Raw genomic sequence first — 25170 nt, 5'->3', positions numbered from 1 at the left:
CCACAGAAATAAGGCTAGCAAAGAGATCCAGGAAATAAAGATGTAACTCTGTGAGATGAATTAACAGAACACTAAGCAGTTTCTCAGAAAGCTTCTTTCCAGATTTCATCTGAGGATATTTCCTTTTTCACCATAGCCCTCTATGGGCTTCCAAATATCACTTTGCCAATTCCACAAGAATTGTCTTAGCAAAAGGCTTCTTGAGGGGAAAGCTGTAAGTCTGTGAGATGATTTCACTGAACACAAAGAAGTTTCTCAGAAAGCTTCTTTCTCTTTTTTATCGGAGGATATTTCCTTTGGCCCTATAGTCTTCAAAGGGATCCGAAATATCTGTTCTCAGATTCCACAGAAATAAGGCTAGCAAAGAGATCCACTAAATAAAGATGTAATTCTGTGAGATGAATTAACAGAACACTAAGCAGTTTCTCAGAAAGTTTCTTTCCAGATTTCCTCTGAGGATATTTCCTTTTTCACCATAGCCCTCTATGGGCTTCCAAATATCACTTTGCCAATTCCACAAGAACTGTCTTAGCGAAAGGCTTCTTGTGGGGAAAGCTCTAACTCTGTGAGATGATTTCACAGAACACAACGAAGTTTCTCAGAAAGCTTCTTTCTCTTTGTTATCGGAGGATATTTCCTTTGGCCCTATAGTCTTCAAAGGGATCCGAAATATCTGTTCTCAGATTCAACAGAAATAAGGCTAGCAAAGAGATCCACGAAATACAGATGTAACTCTGTGAGATGAATTAACAGAACACTAAGCAGTTTCTCAGAAAGCTTCTTTCCAGATTTCATCTGAGGATATTTCCTTTTTCACCATACCCCTCTAAGGGCTTCCAAATATCACTTTGCCAACTCCACAAGAACTGTCTTAGTGAAAGGCTTCTTGTGGGGAAAGCTGTAACTCTGTGAGATGATTTCACAGAACACAACGAAGTTTCTCAGAAAGCTTCTTTCTCTTTGTTATCGGAGGATATTTCCTTTGGCCCTATAGTCTTCAAAGGGATCCGAAATATCTGTTCTCAGATTCACCAGAAATAAGGCTAGCAAAGAGATCCACGAAATACAGATGTAACTCTGTGAGATGAATTATCAAAACACTAAGCATTTTCTCAGAAAGCTTCTTTCCAGATTTCCTCTGAGGATATTTCCTTTTTCACCATAGCCCTCTATGGGCTTCCAAATATCACTTTGCCAATTCCACAAGAACTGTCTTAGCGAAAGGATTCTTGTGGGGAAAGCTGTAACTCTGTGAGATGATTTCACTGAACACAACGAAGTTTCTCAGAAAGCTTCTTTCTCTTTGTTATCGGAGGATATTTCCTTTGGCCCTATAGTCTTCAAAGGGATCCGAAATATCTGTTCTCAGATTCAACAGAAATAAGGCTAGCAAAGAGATCCTCGAAATGCAGATGTAACTCTGTGAGATGAATTAACAGAACAATAAGCAGTTTCTCAGAAAGCTTCTTTTTAGATTTCATCTGAGGATATTTCCTTTTTCACCATAGCCCTCTATGGGCTTCCAAATATCACTTTGCCAATTCCACAAGAACTGTCTTAGCAAAAGGCTTCTTGAGGGGAAAGCTGTAACTCTGTGAGATGATTTCAAAGAACACAAAGAAGTTTCCCAGAAAGCTTCTTTCTCTTTGTTATCGGAGGATATTTCCTTTGGCCCTATAGTCTTCAAAGGGATCCGAAATATCTGTTCTCAGATTCCACAGAAATAAGGCTAGCAAAGAGATCCACGAAATACAGATGTAACTCTGTGAGATGAATTAACAGAACACTAAGCAGTTTCTCAGAAAGCTTCTTTCCAGATTTCCTCTGAGGATATTTCCTTTTTCACCATAGCCCTCTATGGGCTTCCAAATATCACTTTGCCAATTCCACAAGAACTGTCTTAGCGAAAGGCTTCTTGTGGGGAAAGCTGTAACTCTGTGAGATGATTTCACAGAACACAACGAAGTTTCTCAGAAAGCTTCTTTCTCTTTGTTATCGGAGGATATTTCCTTTGGCCCTATAGTCTTCAAAGGGATCCGAAATATCTGTTCTCAGATTCAACAGAAATAAGGCTAGCAAAGAGATCCACGAAATACAGATGTAACTCTGTGAGATGAATTAACAGAACACTAAGCAGTTTCTCAGAAAGCTTCTTTCCAGATTTCATCTGAGGATATTTCCTTTTTCACCATAGCCCTCTATGGGCTTCCAAATATCACTTTGCCAATTCCAAAAGAACTGTCTTAGCGAAAGGCTTCTTGTGGGGAAAGCTGTAACTCTGTGAGATGATTTCACAGAACACAACGAAGTTTCTCAGAAAGCTTCTTTCTCTTTGTTATCGGAGGATATTTCCTTTGGCCCTATAGTCTTCAAAGGGATCCGAAATATCTGTTCTCAGATTCCACAGAAATAAGGCTAGCAAAGAGATCCACGAAATACAGATGTAACTCTGTGAGATGAATTAAGAGAACACTAAGCAGTTTCTCAGAAAGCTTCTTTCCAGATTTCATCTGAGGATATTTCCTTTTTCACCATAGCCCTCTATGGGCTTCCAAATATCACTTTGCCAATTCCACAAGAACTGTCTAAGCGAAAGGCTTCTTGTGGGGAAAGCTGTGACTCTGTGAGATGATTTCACAGAACACAACGAAGTTTCTCAGAAAGCTTCTTTCTCTTTGTTATCGGAGGATATTTCCTTTGGCCCTATAGTCTTCAAAGGGATCCGAAACATCTGTTCTCAGATTCCACAGAAATAAGGCTAGCAAAGAGATCCACGAAATACAGATGTAACTCTGTGAGATGAATTAACAGAACACTAAGCAGTTTCTCAGAAAGCTTCTTTCCAGATTTCATCTGGGGATATTTCCTTTTTCACCATAGCCCTCTATGGGCTTCCAAATATCACTTTGCCAATTTCACAAGAACTGTCTTAGCGAAAGGCTTCTTGAGGGGAAATCTGTAACTCTGTGAGATGATTTCACAGAACACAACGAAGTTTCTCAGAAAGCTTCTTTCTCTTTGTTATCGGAGGATATTTCCTTTGGCCCTATAGTCTTCAAACGGATCCGAAATATCTATTCTCAGATTCCACAGAAATAAGGCTAGCAAAGAGATCCACGAAATAAAGACGTAATTCTGTGAGATGAATTAACAGAACACTAAGCAGTTTCTCAGAATGCTTCTTTCCATATTTCCTCTGAGGATATTTCCTTTCTCACCATAGCCCTCTATGGGCTTCCAAATATCACTTTGCCAATTCCACAAGAACTGTCTTAGCGAAAGGCTTCTTGAGGGGAAAGCTGTAACTCTGTGAGATGATTTCACAGAACACAACGAAGTTTCTCAGAAAGCTTCTTTCTCTTTGTTGTCGGAGGATATTTCCTTTGGCCCTATAGTCTTCAAAGGGATCAGAAATATCTGTTCTCAGATTCCACAGAAATAAGGCTAGCAAAGAGATCCACGAAATAAAGATGTAACTCTGTGAGATGAATTATCAAAACACTAAGCAGTTTCTCAGAAAGCCTCTTTCCAGATTTCCTCTGAGGATATTTCCTTTTTCACCATAGGCCTCTATGGGCTTCCAAATATCACTTTGCCAATTCCACAAGAACTGTCTTAGCGAAAGGATTCTTGTGGGTAAAGCTGTAACTCTGTGAGATGATTTCACAGAACACAACGAAGTTTCTCAGAAAGCTTCTTTCTCTTTGTTATCGGAGGATATTTCCTTTGGCCCTATAGTCTTCAAAGGGATCCGAAATATCTGTTCTCAGATTCCACAGAAATAAGGCTAGCAATGAGATCCACGAAATACAGATGTAACTCTGTGAGATGAATTAACAGAACACTAAGCAGTTTCTCAGAAAGCTTCTTTCCAGATTTCCTCTGAGGATATTTCCTTTTTCACCATAGCCCTCTAGGGGCTTCCAAATATCACTTTGCCAATTCCACAAGAACTGTCTTAGCAAAAGGCTTCTTGAGGGGAAAGCTGTAACTCTGTGAGATGATTTCACAGAACACAAAGAAGTTTCTCAGAAAGCTTCTTTCTCTTTGTTATCGGAGGATATTTCCTTTGGCCCTATAGTCTTCAAAGGGATCCGAAATATCTGTTCTCAGATTCCACAGAAATAAGGCTAGCAAAGAGATCCACTAAATAAAGATGTAATTCTGTGAGATGAATTAACAGAACACTAAGCAGTTTCTCAGAAAGCTTCTTTCCAGATTTCCTCTGAGGATATTTCCTTTTTCACGATAGCCCTCTATGGGCTTCCAAATATCACTTTGCCAATTCCAGAAGAACTGTCTTACCGAAAGGCTTCTTGAGGGGAAAGCTGTAACTCTGTGAGATGATTTCACAGAACACAAAGAAGTTTCTCAGAAAGCTTCTTTCTCTTTGTTATCGGAGGATATTTCCTTTGGCCCTATAGTCTTCAAAGGGATCCGAAATATCTGTTCTCAGATTCCACAGAAATAAGGCTAGCAAACAGATCCACGAAATACAGATGTAACTCTGTGAGATGAATTAACAGAACACTAAGCAGTTTCTCAGAAAGCTTCTTTCCAGATTTCATCTGGGGATATTTCCTTTTTCACCATAGCCCTCTGAGGGCTTCCAAATATCACTTTGCAAATTCCACAAGAACTGTCTTAGCGAAAGGCTTCTTGAGGGGAAAGCTGTAACTCTGTGAGATGATTTCACAGAACACAACGAAGTTTCTGAGAAAGCTTCTTTCTCTTTGTTATCGGAGGATATGTCCTTTGGCCCTATAGTCTTCAGAGGGATCCGAAATATCTGTTCTCAGATTCCACAGAAATACGGCTAGCAATGAGATCCACGAAATAAACATGTAATTCAGTGAGATGAATTAACAGCACACTAAGCAATTTCTCGGAAAGCTTCTCTCCAGATTTCCTCTGCGGATATTTCCTTTTTCACCATAGCCCTCTACGGGCTTCCAAATATCACTTTGCCAATTCCACAAGAACTGTCTTAGCGAAAGGCTTCTTGTTGGGAAAGCTGTAACTCTGTGAGATGATTTCACAGAACACAACGAAGTTTCTCAGAAAGCTTCTTTCTCTTTGTTATCGGAGGATATTTCCTTTGGCCCTATAGTCTTCAAAGGGATCCGAAATATCTGTTCTCAGATTCCACAGAAATAAGGCTAGCAAAGAGATCCACTAAATAAAGATGTAATTCTGTGAGATGAATTAACAGAACACTAAGCAGTTTCTCAGGAAGCTTCTTTCCAGATTTCCTCTGAGGATATTTCCTTTATCACCATAGCCCTCTATGGGCTTCCAAATATCACTTTGCCAATTCCACAAGAACTGTCTTAGCGAAAGGCTTCTTGTGGGGAAAGCTGTAACTCTGTGAGATGATTTCACAGAACACAACGAAGTTTCTCAGAAAGCTTCTTTCTCTTTGTTATCGGAGGATATTTCCTTTGGCCCTATAGTCTTCAAAGGGATCCGAAATATCTGTTCTCAGATTCCACAGAAATAAGGCTAGCCAAGAGATCCACGAAATACAGATGTAACTCTGTGAGATGAATTAACAGAACACTAAGCAGTTTCTCAGAAAGCTTCTTTCCAGATTTCCTCTGAGGATATTTCCTTTTTCACCATAGCCCTCTATGGGCTTCCAAATATCACTTTGCCAATTCCACAAGAACTGTCTTAGCGAAAGGCTTCTTGTGGGGAAAGCTGTAACTCTGTGAGATGATTTCACAGAACACAACGAAGTTTCTCAGAAAGCTTCTTTCTCTTTGTTATCGGAGGATATTTCCTTTGGCCCTATAGTCTTCAAAGGGATCCGAAATATCTGTTCTCAGATTCCACAGAAATAAGGCTAGCCAAGAGATCCACGAAATACAGATGTAACTCTGTGAGATGAATTAACAGAACACTAAGCAGTTTCTCAGAAAGCTTCTTTCCAGATTTCCTCTGAGGATATTTCCTTTTTCACCATAGCCCTCTATGGGCTTCCAAATATCACTTTGCCAATTCCACAAGAACTGTCTTAGCGAAAGGCTTCTTTTGGGGAAAGCTGTAACTCTGTGAGATGATTTCACAGAACACAACGAAGTTTCTCAGAAAGCTTCTTTCTCTTTGTTATCGGAGGATATTTCCTTTGGCCCTATACTCTTCAAAGGGATCCGAAATATCTGTTCTCAGATTCAACAGAAATAAGGCTAGCAAAGAGATCCAAGAAATACAGATGTAACTCTGTGAGATGAATTAACACAACACTAAGCAATTTCTCAGAAAGCTTCTTTCCAGATTTCCTCTGAGGATATTTCCTTTTTCACCATAGCCCTCTAAGGGCTTCCAAATATCACTTTGCCAATTCCACAAGAACTGTCTAAGCGAAAGGCTTCTTGTGAGGAAAGCTGTGACTCCGTGAGATGATTTCACAGAACACAACGAAGTTTCTGAGAAAGCTTCTTTCTCTTTGTTATCGGAGGATATTTCATTTGGCCCTATAGTCTTCAAACGGATCCGAAATATCTATTCTCAGATTCCACAGAAATAAAGCTAGCAAAGAGATCCAGGAAATAAAGATGTAATTCTGTGAGATGAATTAACAGAACACTAAGCAGTTTCTCAGAAAGCTTCTTTCCAGATTTCATCTGAGGATATTTCCTTTTTCACCGTAGCCCTCTATGGGATTCCAAATATCACTTTGCCAATTCCACAAGAACTGTCTTAGCAAAAGGCTTCTTGAGGGGAAAGCTATAACTCTGTGAGATGATTTCACACAACACAAAGAAGTTTCTCAGAAAGCTTCTTTCTCTTTGTTATCGGAGGATATTTCCTTTGGCCCTATACTCTTCAAAGGGATCCGAAATATCTGTTCTCAGATTCCACAGAAATAAGGCTAGCAAAGATATCCACTAAATAAAGATGTAATTCTGTGAGATGAATTAACAGAACACTAAGCAGTTTCTCAGAAAGCTTCTTTCAAGATTTCCTCTGAGGATATTTCCTTTTTCACCATAGCCCTCTATGGGCTTCCAAATATCACTTTGCCAATTCCACAAGAACTGTCTTAGCGAAAGGCTTCTTGTGGGGAAAGCTGTAACTCTGTGAGATGATTTCACAGAACACAACGAAGTTTCTCAGAAAGCTTCTTTCTCTTTGTTATCGGAGGATATTTCCTTTGGCCCTATAGTCTTCAAAGGGATCCGAAATATCTGTTCTCAGATTCCACAGAAATAAGGCTAGCCAAGAGATCCACGAAATACAGATGTAACTCTGTGAGATGAATTAACAGAACACTAAGCAGTTTCTCAGAAAGCTTCTTTCCAGATTTCCTCTGAGGATATTTCCTTTTTCACCATAGCCCTCTAAGGGCTTCCAAATATCATTTTGCCAATTCCACAAGAACTGTCTAAGCGAAAGGCTTCTTGTGAGGAAAGCTGTGACTCTGTGAGATGATTTCACAGAACACAACGAAGTTTCTGAGAAAGCTTCTTTCTCTTTGTTATCGGAGGATATTTCATTTGGCCCTATAGTCTTCAAACGGATCCGAAATATCTATTCTCAGATTCCACAGAAATAAAGCTAGCAAAGAGATCCAGGAAATAAAGATGTAATTCTGTGAGATGAATTAACAGAACACTAAGCAGTTTCTCAGAAAGCTTCTTTCCAGATTTCATCTGAGGATATTTCCTTTTTCACCGTAGCCCTCTATGGGATTCGAAATATCACTTTGCCAATTCCACAAGAACTGTCTTAGCAAAAGGCTTCTTGAGGGGAAAGCTGTAACTCTGTGAGATGATTTCACACAACACAAAGAAGTTTCTCAGAAAGCTTCTTTCTCTTTGTTATCGGAGGATATTTCCTTTGGCCCTATAGTCTTCAAAGGGATCCGAAATATCTGTTCTCAGATTCCACAGAAATAAGGCTAGCAAAGATATCCACTAAATAAAGATGTAATTCTGTGAGATGAATTAACAGAACACTAAGCAGTTTCTCAGAAAGCTTCTTTCCAGATTTCCTCTGAGGATATTTCCTTTTTCACCATAGCCCTCTATGGGCTTCCAAATATCACTTTGCCAATTCCACAAGAACTGTCTTAGCGAAAGGCTTCTTGTGGGGAAAGCTGTAACTCTGTGAGATGATTTCACAGAACACAACGAAGTTTCTCAGAAAGCTTCTTTCTCTTTGTTATCGGAGGATATTTCCTTTGGCCCTATAGTCTTCAAACGGATCCGAAATATCTGTTCTCAGATTCAACAGAAATAAGGCTAGCAAAGAGATCCACGAAATACAGATGTAACTCTGTGAGATGAATTAACGGAACACTAAGCAGTTTCTCAGAAAGCTTCTTTCCAGATTTCCTCTGAGGATATTTCCTTTTTCACCATTGCCCTCTATGGGATTCCAAATATCACTTTGCCAATTCCACAAGAACTGTCTAAGCGAAAGGCTTCTTGTGAGGAAAGCTGTGACTCTGTGAGATGATTTCACAGAACACAACGAAGTTTCTCAGAAAGCTTCTTTCTCTTTGTTATCGGAGGATATTTCCTTTGGCCCTATAGTCTTCAAATGGATCCGAAATATCTGTTCTCAGATTCCACAGAAATAAGTCTAGCAAAGAGATCCACGAAATACAGATGTAACTCTGTGAGATGAATTAACAGAACACTAAGCAGTTTCTCAGAAAGCTTCTTTCCAGATTTCATCTGGGGATATTTCCTTTTTCACTATAGCCCTCTAGGGGCTTCCAAATATCACTTTGCCAATTCCACAAGAACTGTCTTAGCAAAAGGCTTCTTGAGGGGAAAGCTGTAACTCTGTGAGATGATTTCACAGAACACAACGAATTTCTCTGAAAGCTTCTTTCTCTTTGTTACCGGAAGATATTTCCTTTGTTCCTATAGTCTTCAAAGGAATCCGAAATATCTGTTCTCAGATTCCACAGAAATAAGGCTAGGAAAGAGATCCACGAAATGCAGATGTAACTCTGTGAGATGAATTAACAGAACACTAAGCAGTTTTTCAGAAAGCTTCTTTCCAGATTTCATCTGAGGATATTTCCTTTTCACGATAGCCCTCTATGGGCTTCCAAATATCACTTTGTCTATTCCAGAAGAACTGTCTTACCGAAAGGCTTCTTGAGGGGAAAGCTGTAACTCTGTGAGATGATTTCACAGAACACAAAGAAGTTTCTCAGAAAGCTTCTTTCTCTTTGTTATCGGAGGATATTTCCTTTGGCCCTATAGTCTTCAAAGGGATCCGAAATATCTGTTCTCAGATTCCACAGAAATAAGGCTAGCAAACAGATCCACGAAATACAGATGTAACTCTGTGAGATGAATTAACAGAACACTAAGCAGTTTCTCAGAAAGCTTCTTTCCAGATTTCCTCTGAGGATATTTCCTTTTTCACCATAGCCCTCTATGGGTTTCCAAATATCACTTTGCCAATTCCACAAGAACTGTCCTGGCGAAAGGCTTCCTGAGGGGAAAGCTGTAACTCTGTGAGATGATTTCACAGAACACAACGAAGTTTTTGAGAAAGCTTCTTTCTCTTTGTTATTGGAGAATATTTCCTTTGACCCTATAGTCTTCAAACGGATCCGAAATATCTGTTCTCAGATTCCACAGAAATAAGGCTAGCAAAGAGATCCACTAAATAAAGATGTAATTCTGTGAGATGAATTAACAGAACACTAAGCAGTTTCTCAGAAAGCTTCTTTCCAGATTTCCTCTGAGGATATTTCCTTTTTCAACGTAGCCCTCTATGGGCTTCCAAATATCACTTTGCCAATTCCACAAGAACTGTCTTAGCGAAAGGCTTCTTGTGGGGGAAAGCTGTAACTCTGTGAGATGATTTCACAGAACACAACGAAGTTTCTCAGAAAGCTTCTTTCTCTTTGTTATCGGAGGATATTTCCTTTGGCCCTATAGTCTTCAAAGGGATCCGAAATATCTGTTCTCAGATTCCACAGAAATAAGGCTAGCAAAGAGTTCCACTAAATACAGATGTAACTCTGTGAGATGAATTAACAGAACACTAAGCAGTTTCTCAGAAAGCTTCTTTCCAGATTTCCTCTGAGGATATTTCCTTTTTCACCATAGCCCTCTATGGGCTTCCAAATATCACTTTGCCAATTCCACAAGAACTGTCTTAGCGAAAGGCATATTGAGGGGAACGCTGTAACTCTGTGAGATGATTTCACAGAACACAACGAAGTTTCTCAGAAAGCTTCTTTCTCTTTGTTGTCGGAGGATATTTCCTTTGGCCCTATAGTCTTCAAAGGGATCAGAAATATCTGTTCTCAGATTCCACAGAAATAAGGCTAGCAAAGAGATCCACGAAATAAAGATGTAACTCTGTGAGATGAATTAACAGAACACTAAGCAGATTCTCAGAAAGCTTCTTTCCAGATTTCATCTGAGGATATTTCCTTTTTCACCATAGCCCTCTATGGGCTTCCAAATATCACTTTGCCAATTCCACAAGAACTGTCTTAGCGAAAGGCTTCTTGTGGGCAAAGCTGTAACTCTGTGAGATGATTTCACAGAACACAACGAAGATTCTCAGAAAGCTTCTTTCTCTTTGTTATCGGAGGATATTTCCTTTGGCCCTATAGTCTTCAAAGGGATCCGAAATATCTGTTCTCAGATTCACCAGAAATAAGGCTAGCAAAGAGATCCACGAAATACAGATGTAACTCTGTGAGATGAATTATCAAAACACTAAGCAGTTTCTCAGAAAGCTTCTTTCTCTTTGTTATCGGAGGATATTTCCTTTGGCCCTATACTCTTCAAAGGGATCCGAAATATCTATTCTCAGATTCAACAGAAATAAGGCTAGCAAAGAGATCCACGAAATACAGATGTAACTCTGTGAGATGAATTAACACAACACTAAGCAGTTTCTCAGAAAGCTTCTTTCCAGATTTCCTCTGAGGATATTTCCTTTTTCACCATAGCCCTCTAAGGGCTTCCAAATATCACTTTGCCAATTCCACAAGAACTGTCTAAGCGAAAGGCTTCTTGTGAGGAAAGCTGTGACTCTGTGAGATGATTTCACAGAACACAACGAAGTTTCTGAGAAAGCTTCTTTCTCTTTGTTATCGGAGGATATTTCATTTGGCCCTATAGTCTTCAAACGGATCCGAAATATCTATTCTCAGATTCCACAGATATAAAGCTAGCAAAGAGATCCAGGAAATAATGATGTAATTCTGTGAGATGAATTAACAGAACACTAAGCAGTTTCTCAGAAATCTTCTTTCCAGATTTCATCTGAGGATATTTCCTTTTTCACCATAGCCCTCTATGGGCTTCCAAATATCACTTTGCCAATTCCACAAGAACTGTCTTAGCAAAAGGCTTCTTGAGGGGAAAGCTGTAACTCTGTGAGATGATTTCACAGAACACAAAGAAGTTTCTCAGAAAGCTTCTTTCTCTTTGTTATCGGAGGATATTTCCTTTGGCCCTATAGTCTTCAAAGGGATCCGAAATATCTGTTCTCAGATTCCACAGAAATAAGGCTAGCAAAGAGATCCACTAAATAAAGATGTAATTCTGTGAGATGAATTAACAGAACACTAAGCAGTTTCTCAGAAAGCTTCTTTCCAGATTTCCTCTGAGGATATTTCCTTTTTCACCATAGCCCTCTATGGGCTACCAAAAAACACTTTGCCAATTCCACAAGAACTGTCTTAACGAAAGGCTTCTTGTGGGGAAAGCTGTAACTCTGTGAGATGATTTCACAGAACACAACGAAGTTTCTCAGAAAGCTTCTTTCTCTTTGTTATCAGAGGATATTTCCTTTGGCCCTATAGTCTTCAAAGGGATCCGAAATATCTGTTCTCAGATTCCACAGAAATAAGTCAAGCAAAGAGATCCACGAAATACAGATGTAACTCTGTGAGATGAATTAACACAACACTAAGCGGTTTCTCAGAAAGCTTCTTTCCAGATTTCATCTGGGGATATTTCCTTTTTCACCATAGCCCTCTATGGGCTTCCAAATATCACTTTGCCATTTCCACAAGAACTGTCTTAGCGAAAGGCTTCTTGATGGGAAATCTGTAACTCTGTGAGATGATTTCACAGAACACAACGAAGTTTCTCAGACAGCTTCTTTCTCTTTGTTATCGGAGGATATTTCCTTTGGCCCTATAGTCTTCAAACGGATCCGAAATATCTGTTCTCAGATTCCACAGAAATAAGGCTAGCAAAGAGATCCACGAAATAAAGATGTAATTCTGTGAGATGAATTAACAGAACACTAAGCAGTTTCTCAGAATGCTTCTTTCCATATTTCCTCTGAGGATATTTCCTTTTTCAAAATAGCCCTCTATGGGCTTCCAAATATCACTTTGCCAATTCTACAAGAATTGTCTTAGCGAAAGGCTTCTCGAGGGGAAAGCTGTAACTCTGTGAGATGATTTCACAGAACACAACGAAGTTTCTCAGAAAGCTTCTTTCTCTTTGTTATCGGAGGATATTTCCTTTGGCCCTATAGTCTTCAAAGGGATCCGAAATATCTGTTCTCAGATTCCACAGAAATAAGGCTAGCAAAGAGATCCTCGAAATACAGATGTAACTCTGTGAGATGAATTAACAGAACACTAAGCAGTTTCTCAGAAAGCTTCTTTCCAGATTTCATCTGGGGATATTTCCGTTTTCACTACACCCCTATATGGGCTTCCAAATATCACTTTGCCAATTCCACAAGAACTTTCTTAGCGAAAGGCTTCTTGTGGGGAAAGCTGTAACTCTGTGAGATGATTTCACAGAACACAACGAAGTTTCTCAGAAAGCTTCTTTCTCTTTGTTATCGGAGGATATTTCCTTTGGCCCTATAGTCTTCAAAGGGATCCGAAATATCTGTTCTCAGATTCCACAGAAATAAGGCTAGCAAAGAGATCCACGAAATACAGATGTAACTCTGTGAGATGAATTAACAGAACACTAAGCAGTTTCTCAGAAAGCTTCTTTCCAGATTTCCTCTGAGGATATTTCCTTTTTCACTATAGCCCTCTAGGGGCTTCCAAATATCACTTTGCCAATTCCACAAGAACTGTCTTAGCGAAAGGCTTCTTGATGGGAAATCTGTAACTCTGTGAGTTGATTTCACAGAACACAACGAAGTTTCTCAGAAAGCTTCTTTCTCTTTGTTATCGGAGGATATTTCCTTTGGCCCTATAGTCTTCAAACGGATCCGAAATATCTATTCTCAGATTCCACAGAAATAAAGCTAGCAAAGAGATCCAGGAAATAAAGATGTAATTCTGTGAGATGAATTAACAGAACACTAAACAGTTTCTCAGAAAGCTTCTTTCCATATTTCCTCTGAGGATATTTCCTTTCTCACCATAGCCCTCTATGAGCTTCCAAATATCACTTTGCCAATTCCACAAGAACTGTCTTAGCGAAAGGCTTCTTGAGGGGAAAGCTGTAACTCTGTGAGATGATTTCACAGAACACAACGAAGTTTCTCAGAAAGCTTCTTTCTCTTTTTTGTCGGAGGATACTTCCTTTGGCCCTATAGTCTTCAAAGGGATCCGAAATATCTGTTCTCAGATTCACCAGAAATAAGGCTAGCAAAGAGATCCACGAAATACAGATGTAACTCTGTGAGATGAATTATCAAAACACTAAGCAGTTTCTCAGAAAGCTTCTTTCCAGATTTCCTCTGAGGATATTTCCTTTTTCACCATAGCCCTCTATTGGCTTCCAAATATCACTTTGCCAATTCCACAAGAACTGTCTTAGCGAAAGGATTCTTGTGGGGAAAGCTGTAACTCTGTGAGATGATTTCACAGAACACAACGAAGTTTCTCAGAAAGCTTCTTTCTCTTTGTTATCGGAGGATATTTCCTTTGGCCCTATACTCTTCAAAGGGATCCGTAATATCTGTTCTCAGATTCCACAGAAATAAGGCTAGCAAAGAGATCCACGAAACAAAGATGTAACTCTGTGAGATGAATTAACAGAACACTAAGCAGTTTCTCAGAAAGCTTCTTTCCAGATTTCATCTGAGGATATTTCCTTTTTCACCATAGCCCTCTATGGGCTTCCAAATATCACTTTACCAATTCCACAAGAACTGTCTTAGCAAAAGGCTTCTTGAGGGGAAAGCTGTAACTCTGTGAGATGATTTCACAGAACACAAAGAAGTTTCTCAGAAAGCTTCTTTCTCTTTGTTATCGGAGGATATTTCCTTTGGCCCTATAGTCTTCAAAGGGATCCGAAATATCTGTTCTCAGATTCCACAGAAATAAGGCTAGCAAAGAGATCCACTAAATAAAGATGTAATTCTGTGAGATGAATTAACAGAACACTAAGCAGTTTCTCAGAAAGCTTCTTTCCATATTTCCTCTGAGGATATTTCCTTTCTCACCATAGCCCTCTATGGGCTTCCAAATATCACTTTGCCAATTCCACAAGAACTGTCTTAGCGAAAGGCTTCTTGTGGGGAAAGCTGTAACTCTGTGAGATGATTTCACAGAACACAAGGAAGTTTCTCAGAAAGCTTCTTTCTCTTTGTTATCGGAGGATATTTCCTTTGGCCCTATAGTCTTCAAAGGGATCCGAAATATCTGTTCTCAGATTCAACAGAAATAAGGCTAGCAAAGAGATCCACGAAATACAGATGTAACTCTGTGAGATGAATTAACAGAACACTAAGCAGTTTCTCAGAAAGCTTCTTTCCAGATTTCCTCTGAGGATATTTCCTTTTTCACCATAGCCCTCTATGGGCTTCCAAATATCACTTTGCCAATTCCACAAGAACTGTCTAAACGAAAGGCTTATTGTGAGGAAAGCTGTGACTCTGTGAGATGATTTCACAGAACACAACGAAGTTTCTCAGAAAGCTTCTTTCTCTTTGTTATCGGAGGATATTTCCTTTGGCCCTATAGTCTTCAAAGGGATCCGAAATATCTGTTCTCAGATTCCACAGAAATAAGTCTAGGAAAGAGATCCACGAAATACAGATGTAACTCTGTGAGATGAATTAACAGAACACTAAGCAGTTTCTCAGAAAGCTTCTTTCAAGATTTCATCTGGGGATATTTCCTTTTTCACCATAGCCCTCTATGGGCTTCCAAATATCACTTTGCCATTTCCACAAGAACTGTCTTAGCGAAAGGCTTCTTGATGGGAAATCTGTAACTCTGTGAGAGGATTTCACAGAACACAACGAAGTTTCTCAGACAGCTTCTTTCTCTTTCTTATCGGAGGATATTTCCTTTGGCCCTATAGTCTTCAAACGGATCCGAAATATCTATTCTCAGATTCCACAGAAATAAGGCTAGCAAAGAGATCCACGAAATAAAGATGTAATTCTGTGAGATGAATTAACAGAACACTAAGCAGTTTCTCAGAATGCTTCTTTCCATATTTCCTCTGAGGATATTTCCTTTTTCACCATAGCCCTCTATGGGCTTCCAAATATCACTTTGCCAATTCCACAAGAACTGTGTTAGCAAAAGGCTTCTTGAGGGGAAAGCTGTAACTCTGTGAGATGATTTCACAGAACACAAAGAAGTTTCTCAGAAAGCTTCTTTCTCTTTGTTATCGGAGGATATTTCCTTTGGCCCTATAGTCTTCAAAGGGATCCGAAATATCTGTTCTCAGATTCCACAGAAATAAGGCTAGCAAAGAGATCCACTAAATAAAGATGTAATTCTGTGAGATGAATTAACAGAACACTAAGCAGTTTCTCAGAAAGCTTCTTTCCAGATTTCCTCTGAGGATATTTCCTTTTTCACCATAGCCCTCTATGGGCTTCCAAATATCACTTTGCCAATTCCACAAGAACTGTCTTAGCGAAAGGCTTCTTGTGGGGAAAGCTGTAACTCTGTGAGATGATTTCACAGAACACAACGAAGTTTCTCAGAAAGCTTCTTTCTCTTTGTTATCGGAGGATATTTCCTTTGGCCCTATAGTCTTCAAAGGGATCCGAAATATCTGTTCTCATATTCCACAGAAATAAGGCTAGCAAAGAGATCCACGAAATACAGATGTAACTCTGTGAGATGAATTAACAGAACACTAAGCAGTTTCTCAGAAAGCTTCTTTCCAGATTTCCTCTGAGGATATTTCCTTTTTCACCATAGCCCTCTATGGGCTTCCAAATATCACTTTGCCAATTCCACAAGAACTGTCTAAGCGTAAGGCTTCTTGTGAGGAAAGCTGTGACTCTGTGAGATGATTTCACAGAACACAACGAAGTTTCTCAGAAAGCTTCTTTCTCTTTGTTATCGGAGGATATTTACTTTGGCCCTATAGTCTTCAAAGGGATCCGAAATATCTGTTCTCAGATTCCACAGAAATAAGTCTAGCAAAGAGATCCACGAAATACAGATGTAACTCGGTGAGATGAATTAACAGAACACTAAGCAGTTTCTCAGAAAGCTTCTTTCCAGATTTCATCTGGGGATATTTCCTTTTTCACCATAGCCCTCTATGGGCTTCCAAATATCACTTTGCCATTTCCACAAGAACTGTCTTAGCGAAAGGCTTCTTGATGGGAAATCTGTAACTCTGTGAGATGATTTCACAGAACACAACGAAGTTTCTCAGACAGCTTCTTTCTCTTTCTTATCGGAGGATATTTCCTTTGGCCCTATAGTCTTCAAACGGATCCGAAATATCTATTCTCTGATTCCACAGAAATAAGGCTAGCAAAGAGATCCACGAAATAAAGATGCAATTCTGTGAGATGAATTAACAGAACACTAAGCAGTTTCTCAGAATGCTTCTTTCCATATTTCCTCTGAGGATATTTCCTTTTTCACCATAGCCCTCTATGGGCTTCCAAATATCACTTTGCAAATTCAACAAGAATTGTCTTAGCGAAAGGCTTCTCGAGGAGAATGCTGTAACTCTGTGAGATGATTTCACAGAAAACAACGAAGTTTCTCAGAAAGCTTCTTTCTCTTTGTTGTCGGAGGATATTTCCTTTGGCCCTGTAGTCTTCAAAGGGATCCGAAATACCTGTTCTCAGATTCCACAGAAATAAAGCTAGCAAAGGGATCCACGAAATAAAGATGTAACTCTGTGAGATGAATTAACAGAACACTAAGCAGTTTCTCAGAAAGCCTCTTTCCAGATTTCATCTGAGGATATTTCCTTTTTCACCATACCCCTCTAAGGGCTTCCAAATATCACTTTGCCAATTCCAAAAGAACTGTCTTAGCGAAAGGCTTCTTGTTGGGAAAGCTGTAACTCTGTGAGATGATTTCACAGAACACAACGAAGTTTCTCAGAAAGCTTCTTTCTCTTTGTTATCGGAGGATATTTCCTTTGGCCCTATAGTCTTCAAAGGGATCCGAAATATCTGTTCTCAGATTCAACAGAAATAAGGCTAGCAAAGAGATCCACGAAATACAGAGGTAACTCTGTGAGATTAATTAACAGAACACTAAGCAGTTTCTCAGAAAGCTTCTTTCCAGATTTCCTCTGAGGATATTTCCTTTTTCACCATAGCCCTCTATGGGCTTCCAAATATCACTTTGCCAATTCCACAAGAACTGTCTTAGCAAAAGGCTTCTTGTGGGGAATGCTGTAACTCTGTGAGATGATTTCACAGAACACAACGAAGTTTCTCAGAAAGCTTCTTTCTCTTTGTTATCGGAGGATATTTCCTTTGGCCCTATAGTCTTCAAAGGGATCCGTAATATCTGTTCTCAGATTCCACAGAAATAAGGCTAGCAAAGAGATCCACGAAATAAAGATGTAACTCTGTGAGATGAATTAACAGAACACTAAGCAGTTTCTCAGAAAGCTTCTTTCCAGATTTCATCTGAGGATATTTCCTTTTTCACCATAGCCCTCTATGGGCTTCCAAATATCACTTTGCCAATTCCACAAGAACTGTCTTAGCAAAAGGCTTCTTGAGGGGAAAGCTGTAACTCTGTGAGATGATTTCACAGAACACAAAGAAGTTTCTCAGAAAGCTTCTTTCTCTTTGTTATCGGAGGATATTTCCTTTGGCCCTATAGTCTTCAAAGGGATCCGAAATATCTGTTCTCAGATTCCACAGAAATAAGGCTAGCAAAGAGATACACTAAATAAAGATGTAATTCTGTGAGATGAATTAACAGAACACTAAGCAGTTTCTCAGAAAGCTTCTTTCCAGATTTCCTCTGAGGATATTTCCTTTTTCACCATAGCCCTCTATGGGCTTCCAAATATCACTTTGCCAATTCCACAAGAACTGTCTTAGCGAAAGGCTTCTTGTGGGGAAAGCTGTAACTCTGTGAGATGATTTCACAGAACACAACGAAGTTTCTCAGAAAGCTTCTTTCTCTTTGTTATCGGAGGATATTTCCTTTGGCCCTATAGTCTTCAAAGGGATCCGAAATATCTGTTCTCAGATTCAACAGAAATAAGGCTAGCAAAGAGATCCACGAAATACAGATGTAACTCTGTGAGATGAATTAACAGAACACTAAGCAGTTTCTCAGAAAGCTTCTTTCCAGATTTCCTCTGAGGATATTTCCTTTTTCACCATAGCCCTCTATGGGCTTCCAAATATCACTTTGCCAATTCCACAAGAACTGTCTAAGCGAAAGGCTTTCTGTGAGGAAAGCTGTGACTCTGTGAGATGATTTCACGGAACACAACGAAGTTTCTCAGAAAGCTTCTTTCTCTTTGTTATCGGAGGATATTTCCTTTGGCCCTATAGTCTTCAAAGGGATCCGAAATATCTGTTCTCAGATTCCACAGAAATAAGGCTAGCAAAGAGATCCACGAAATACAGATGTAACTCTGTGAGATGAATTAACAGAACACTAAGCAGTTTCTCAGAAAGCTTCTTTCCAGATTTCCTCTGAGGATATTTCGTTTTTCACCATAGCCCTCTAGGGGCTTCCAAATATCACTTTGCCAATTCCACAAGAACAGTTTTAGCAAAAGGCTTCTGGAGGGGAAAGCTGTAACTCTGTGAGATGATTTCACAGAACACAACGAATTTCTCTGAAAGCTTCTTTCTCTTTGTTACCGGAAGATATTTCCTTTGGTCCTATAGTCTTCAAAGGAATCCGAAATATCTGTTCTCAGATTCCACAGAAATAAGGCAAGCAAAGAGATCCACGAAATACAGATGTAACTCTGTGAGATGAATTAACAGAACACTAAGCAGTTTTTCAGAAAGCTTCTTTCCAGATTTCATCTGAGGATATTTCCTTTTTCACGATAGCCCTCTATGGGCTTCCAAATATCACTTTGCCAATTCCAGAAGAACTGTCTTACCGAAAGGCTTCTTCAGGGGAAAGCTGTAACTCTGTGAGATGATTTCACAGAACACCAAGAAGTTTCTCAGAAAGCTTCTTTCTCTTTGTTATCGGAGGATATTTCCTTTGGCCCTATAGTCTTCAAAGGGATCCGAAATATCTGTTCTCAGATTACACAGAAATAAGGCTAGCAAACAGATCCACGAAATACAGATGTAACTCTGTGAGATGAATTAACAGAACACTAAGCAGTTTCTCAGAAAGCTTCTTTCCAGATTTCATCTGACGATATTTCCCTTTTCACCATAGCCCTCTATGGGTTTCCAAATATCACTTTCCCAATTCCACAAGAACTGTCCTGGCGAAAGGCTTCTTGAGGGGAAAGCTGTAACTCTGTGAGATGATTTCACAGAACACAACGAAGTTTCTCAGAAAGCTTCTTTCTCTTTGTTATCGGAGGATATTTCCTTTGGCCCTATAGTCTTCAAACGGATCCGAAATATCTGTTCTCAGATTCCACAGAAATAAGGCTAGCAAAGAGATCCACGAAATACAGATGTAACTCTGTGAGATGAATTAACAGAACACTAAGCAGTTTCTCAGAAAGCTTCTTTCCAGATTTCATCTGGGGATATTTCCTTTTTCACCATAGCCCTCTGAGGGCTTCCAAATATCACTTTGCCAATTCCACAAGAACTGTCTTAGCAAAAGGCTTCTTGAGGGGAAAGCTGTAACTCTGTGAGATGATTTCACAGAACACAAAGAAGTTTCTCAGAAAGCTTCTTTCTCTTTGTTATCGGAGGATATTTCCTTTGGCCCTATAGTCTTCAAAGGGATCCGAAATATCTGTTCTCAGATTCCACAGAAATAAGGCTAGCAAAGAGATCCACTAAATAAAGATGTAATTCTGTGAGATGAATTAACAGAACACTAAGCAGTTTCTCAGAAAGCTTCTTTCCAGATTTCCTCTGAGGATATTTCCTTTTTCACCATAGCCCTCTATGGGCTTCCAAATATCACTTTGCCAATTCCACAAGAACTGTCTTAGCGAAAGGCTTCTTGTGGGGAAAGCTGTAACTCTGTGAGATGATTTCACAGAACACAACGAAGTTTCTCAGAAAGCTTCTTTCTCTTTGTTATCGGAGGATATTTCCTTTGGCCCTATAGTCTTCAAAGGGATCCGAAATATCTGTTCTCAGATTCCACAGAAATAAGGCTAGCAAAGAGATCCACGAAATACAGATGTAACTCTGTGAGATGAATTAACAGAACACTAAGCAGTTTCTCAGAAAGCTTCTTTCCAGATTTCCTCTGAGGATATTTCCTTTTTCACCATAGCCCTCTATGGGCTTCCAAATATCACTTTGCCAATTCCACAAGAACTGTCTAAGCGTAAGGCTTCTTGTGAGGAAAGCTGTGACTCTGTGAGATGATTTCACAGAACACAACGAAGTTTCTCAGAAAGCTTCTTTCTCTTTGTTATCGGAGGATATTTACTTTGGCCCTATAGTCTTCAAAGGGATCCGAAATATCTGTTCTCAGATTCCACAGAAATAAGTCTAGCAAAGAGATCCACGAAATACAGATGTAATTCGGTGAGATGAATTAACAGAACACTAAGCAGTTTCTCAGAAAGCTTCTTTCCAGATTTCATCTGGGGATATTTCCTTTTTCACCATAGCCCTCTATGGGCTTCCAAATGTCACTTTGCCATTTCCACAAGAACTGTCTTAGCGAAAGGCTTCTTGATGGGAAATGTGTAACTCTGTGAGATGATTTCACAGAACACAACGAAGTTTCTCAGACAGCTTCTTTCTCTTTCTTATCGGAGGATATTTCCTTTGGCCCTATAGTCTTCAAACGGATCCGAAATATCTATTCTCAGATTCCACAGAAATAAGGCTAGCAAAGAGATCCACGAAATAAAGATGTAATTCTGTGAGATGAATTAACAGAACACTAAGCAGTTTCTCAGAATGCTTCTTTCCATATTTCCTCTGAGGATATTTCCTTTTTCACCATAGCCCTCTATGGGCTTCCAAATATCACTTTGCAAATTCAACAAGAATTGTCTTAGCGAAAGGCTTCTCGAGGAGAAAGCTGTAACTCTGTGAGATGATTTCACAGAAAACAACGAAGTTTCTCAGAAAGCTTCTTTCTCTTTGTTGTCGGAGGATATTTCCTTTGGCCCTATAGTCTTCAAAGGGATCCGAAATACCTGTTCTCAGATTCCACAGAAATAAAGCTAGCAAAGGGATCCACGAAATAAAGATGTAACTCTGTGAGATGAATTAACAGAACACTAAGCAGTTTCTCAGAAAGCCTCTTTCCAGATTTCATCTGAGGATATTTCCTTTTTCACCATACCCCTCTAAGGGCTTCCAAATATCACTTTGCCAATTCCAAAAGAACTGTCTTAGCGAAAGGCTTCTTGTTGGGAAAGCTGTAACTCTGTGAGATGATTTCACAGAACACAACGAAGTTTCTCAGAAAGCTTCTTTCTCTTTGTTATCGGAGGATATTTCCTTTGGCCCTATAGTCTTCAAAGGGATCCGAAATATCTGTTCTCAGATTCAACAGAAATAAGGCTAGCAAAGAGATCCACGAAATACAGAGGTAACTCTGTGAGATTAATTAACAGAACACTAAGCAGTTTCTCAGAAAGCTTCTTTCCAGATTTCCTCTGAGGATATTTCCTTTTTCACCATAGCCCTCTATGGGCTTCCAAATATCACTTTGCCAATTCCACAAGAACTGTCTTAGCAAAAGGCTTCTTGTGGGGAATGCTGTAACTCTGTGAGATGATTTCACAGAACACAACGAAGTTTCTCAGAAAGCTTCTTTCTCTTTGTTATCGGAGGATATTTCCTTTGGCCCTATAGTCTTCAAAGGGATCCGTAATATCTGTTCTCAGATTCCACAGAAATAAGGCTAGCAAAGAGATCCACGAAATAAAGATGTAACTCTGTGAGATGAATTAACAGAACACTAAGCAGTTTCTCAGAAAGCTTCTTTCCAGATTTCATCTGAGGATATTTCCTTTTTCACCATAGCCCTCTATGGGCTTCCAAATATCACTTTGCCAATTCCACAAGAACTGTCTTAGCAAAAGGCTTCTTGAGGGGAAAGCTGTAACTCTGTGAGATGATTTCACAGAACACAAAGAAGTTTCTCAGAAAGCTTCTTTCTCTTTGTTATCGGAGGATATTTCCTTTGGCCCTATAGTCTTCAAAGGGATCCGAAATATCTGTTCTCAGATTCCACAGAAATAAGGCTAGCAAAGAGATACACTAAATAAAGATGTAATTCTGTGAGATGAATTAACAGAACACTAAGCAGTTTCTCAGAAAGCTTCTTTCCAGATTTCCTCTGAGGATATTTCCTTTTTCACCATAGCCCTCTATGGGCTTCCAAATATCACTTTGCCAATTCCACAAGAACTGTCTTAGCGAAAGGCTTCTTGTGGGGAAAGCTGTAACTCTGTGAGATGATTTCACAGAACACAACGAAGTTTCTCAGAAAGCTTCTTTCTCTTTGTTATCGGAGGATATTTCCTTTGGCCCTATAGTCTTCAAAGGGATCCGAAATATCTGTTCTCAGATTCAACAGAAATAAGGCTAGCAAAGAGATCCACGAAATACAGATGTAACTCTGTGAGATGAATTAACAGAACACTAAGCAGTTTCTCAGAAAGCTTCTTTCCAGATTTCCTCTGAGGATATTTCCTTTTTCACCATAGCCCTCTATGGGCTTCCAAATATCACTTTGCCAATTCCACAAGAACTGTCTAAGCGAAAGGCTTCTTGTGAGGAAAGCTGTGACTCTGTGAGATGATTTCACAGAACACAACGAAGTTTCTCAGAAAGCTTCTTTCTCTTTGTTATCGGAGGATATTTCCTTTGGCCCTATAGTCTTCAAAGGGATCCGAAATATCTGTTCTCAGATTCCACAGAAATAAGTCTAGCAAAGAGATCCACGAAATACAGATGTAACACTGTGAGATGAATTAACAGAACACTAAGCAGTTTCTCAGAAAGCTTCTTTCCAGATTTCATCTGGGGATATTTCCTTTTTCACCATAGCCCTCTATGGGCTTCCAAATATCACTTTGCCATTTCCACAAGAACTGTCTTAGCGAAAGGCTTCTTGATGGGAAATCTGTAACTCTGTGAGATGATTTCACAGAACACAACGAAGTTTCTCAGACAGCTTCTTTCTCTTTGTTATCGGAGGATATTTCCTTTGGCCCTATAGTCTTCAAACGGATCAGAAATATCTATTCTCAGATTCCACAGAAATAAGGCTAGCAAAGAGATCCACGAAATAAAGATGTAATTCTGTGAGATGAATTAACAGAACACTAAGCAGTTTCTCAGAATGCTTCTTTCCATATTTCCTCTGAGGATATTTCCTTTTTCACCATAGCCCTCTATGGGCTTCCAAATATCACTTTGCCAATTCTACAAGAATTGTCTTAGCGAAAGGCTTCTCGAGGGGAAAGCTGTAACTCTGTGAGATGATCTCACAGAACACAACGAAGTTTCTCAGAAAGCTTCTTTCTCTTTGTTATCGGAGGATATTTCCTTTGGCCCTATAGTCTTCAAAGGGATCCGAAATATCTGTTCTCAGATTCAACAGAAATAAGGCTAGCAAAGAGATCCTCAAAATACAGATGTTAACTCTGTGAGATGAATTAACAGAACACTAAGCAGTTTCTCAGAAAGCTTCTTTCCAGATTTCATCTGGGGATATTTCCTTTTTCACTATAGCCCTCTAGGGGCTTCCAAATATCACTTTGCCAATACCACAAGAACAGTTTTAGCAAAAGGCTTCTTGAGGGGAAAGCTGTAACTCTGTGAGATGATTTCACAGAACACAACGAATTTCTCTGAAAGCTTCTTTCTCTTTGTTACCGGAAGATATTTCCTTTGGTCCTATAGTCTTCAAAGGAATCCGAAATATCTGTTCTCAGATTCCACAGAAATAAGGCTAGCAAAGAGATCCACGAAATACAGATGTAACTCTGTGAGATGAATTAACAGAACACTAAGCAGTTTTTCAGAAAGCTTCTTTCCAGATTTCATCTGAGGATATTTCCTTTTTCACGATAGCCCTCTATGGTCTTCCAAATATCACTTTGCCAATTCCAGAAGAACTGTCTTACCGAAAGGCTTCTTGAGGGGAAAGCTGTAACTCTGTGAGATGATTTCACAGAACACAAAGAAGTTTCTCAGAAAGCTTCTTTCTCTTTGTTATCGGAGGATATTTCCTTTGGCCCTATAGTCTTCAAAGGGATCCGAAATATCTGTTCTCAGATTACACAGAAATAAGGCTAGCAAACAGATCCACGAAATACAGATGTAACTCTGTGAGATGAATTAACAGAACACTAAGCAGTTTCTCAGAAAGCTTCTTTCCAGATTTCATCTGAGGATATTTCCCTTTTCACCATAGCCCTCTATGGGTTTCCAAATATCACTTTGCCAATTCCACAAGAACTGTCCTGGCGAAAGGCTTCTTGAGGGGAAAGCTGTAACTCTGTGAGATGATTTCACAGAACACAACGAAGTTTCTCAGAAAACTTCTTTCTCTTTGTTATCGGAGGATATTTCCTTTGGCCCTATAGTCTTCAAACAGATCCGAAATATCTGTTCTCAGATTCCACAGAAATAAGGCTAGCAAAGAGATCCACGAAATACAGATGTAACTCTGTGAGATGAATTAACAGAACACTAAGCAGTTTCTCAGAAAGCTTCTTTCCAGATTTCATCTGGGGATATTTCCTTTTTCACCATAGCCCTCTGAGGGCTTCCAAATATCACTTTGCCATTTCCACAAGAACTGTCTTAGCGAAAGGCTTCTTGATGGGAAATCTGTAACTGTGTGAGATGATTTAACAGAACACAACGAAGTTTCTCAGACAGCTTCTTTCTCTTTCTTATCGGAGGATATTTCCTTTGGCCCTA

Source organism: Macaca nemestrina, chromosome 14, assembly GCF_043159975.1.
Source record: "Macaca nemestrina isolate mMacNem1 chromosome 14, mMacNem.hap1, whole genome shotgun sequence".
In the NCBI taxonomy this organism is placed as follows: Eukaryota; Metazoa; Chordata; class Mammalia; order Primates; family Cercopithecidae; genus Macaca; species Macaca nemestrina.
This window is presented reverse-complemented; position numbering follows the sequence as displayed.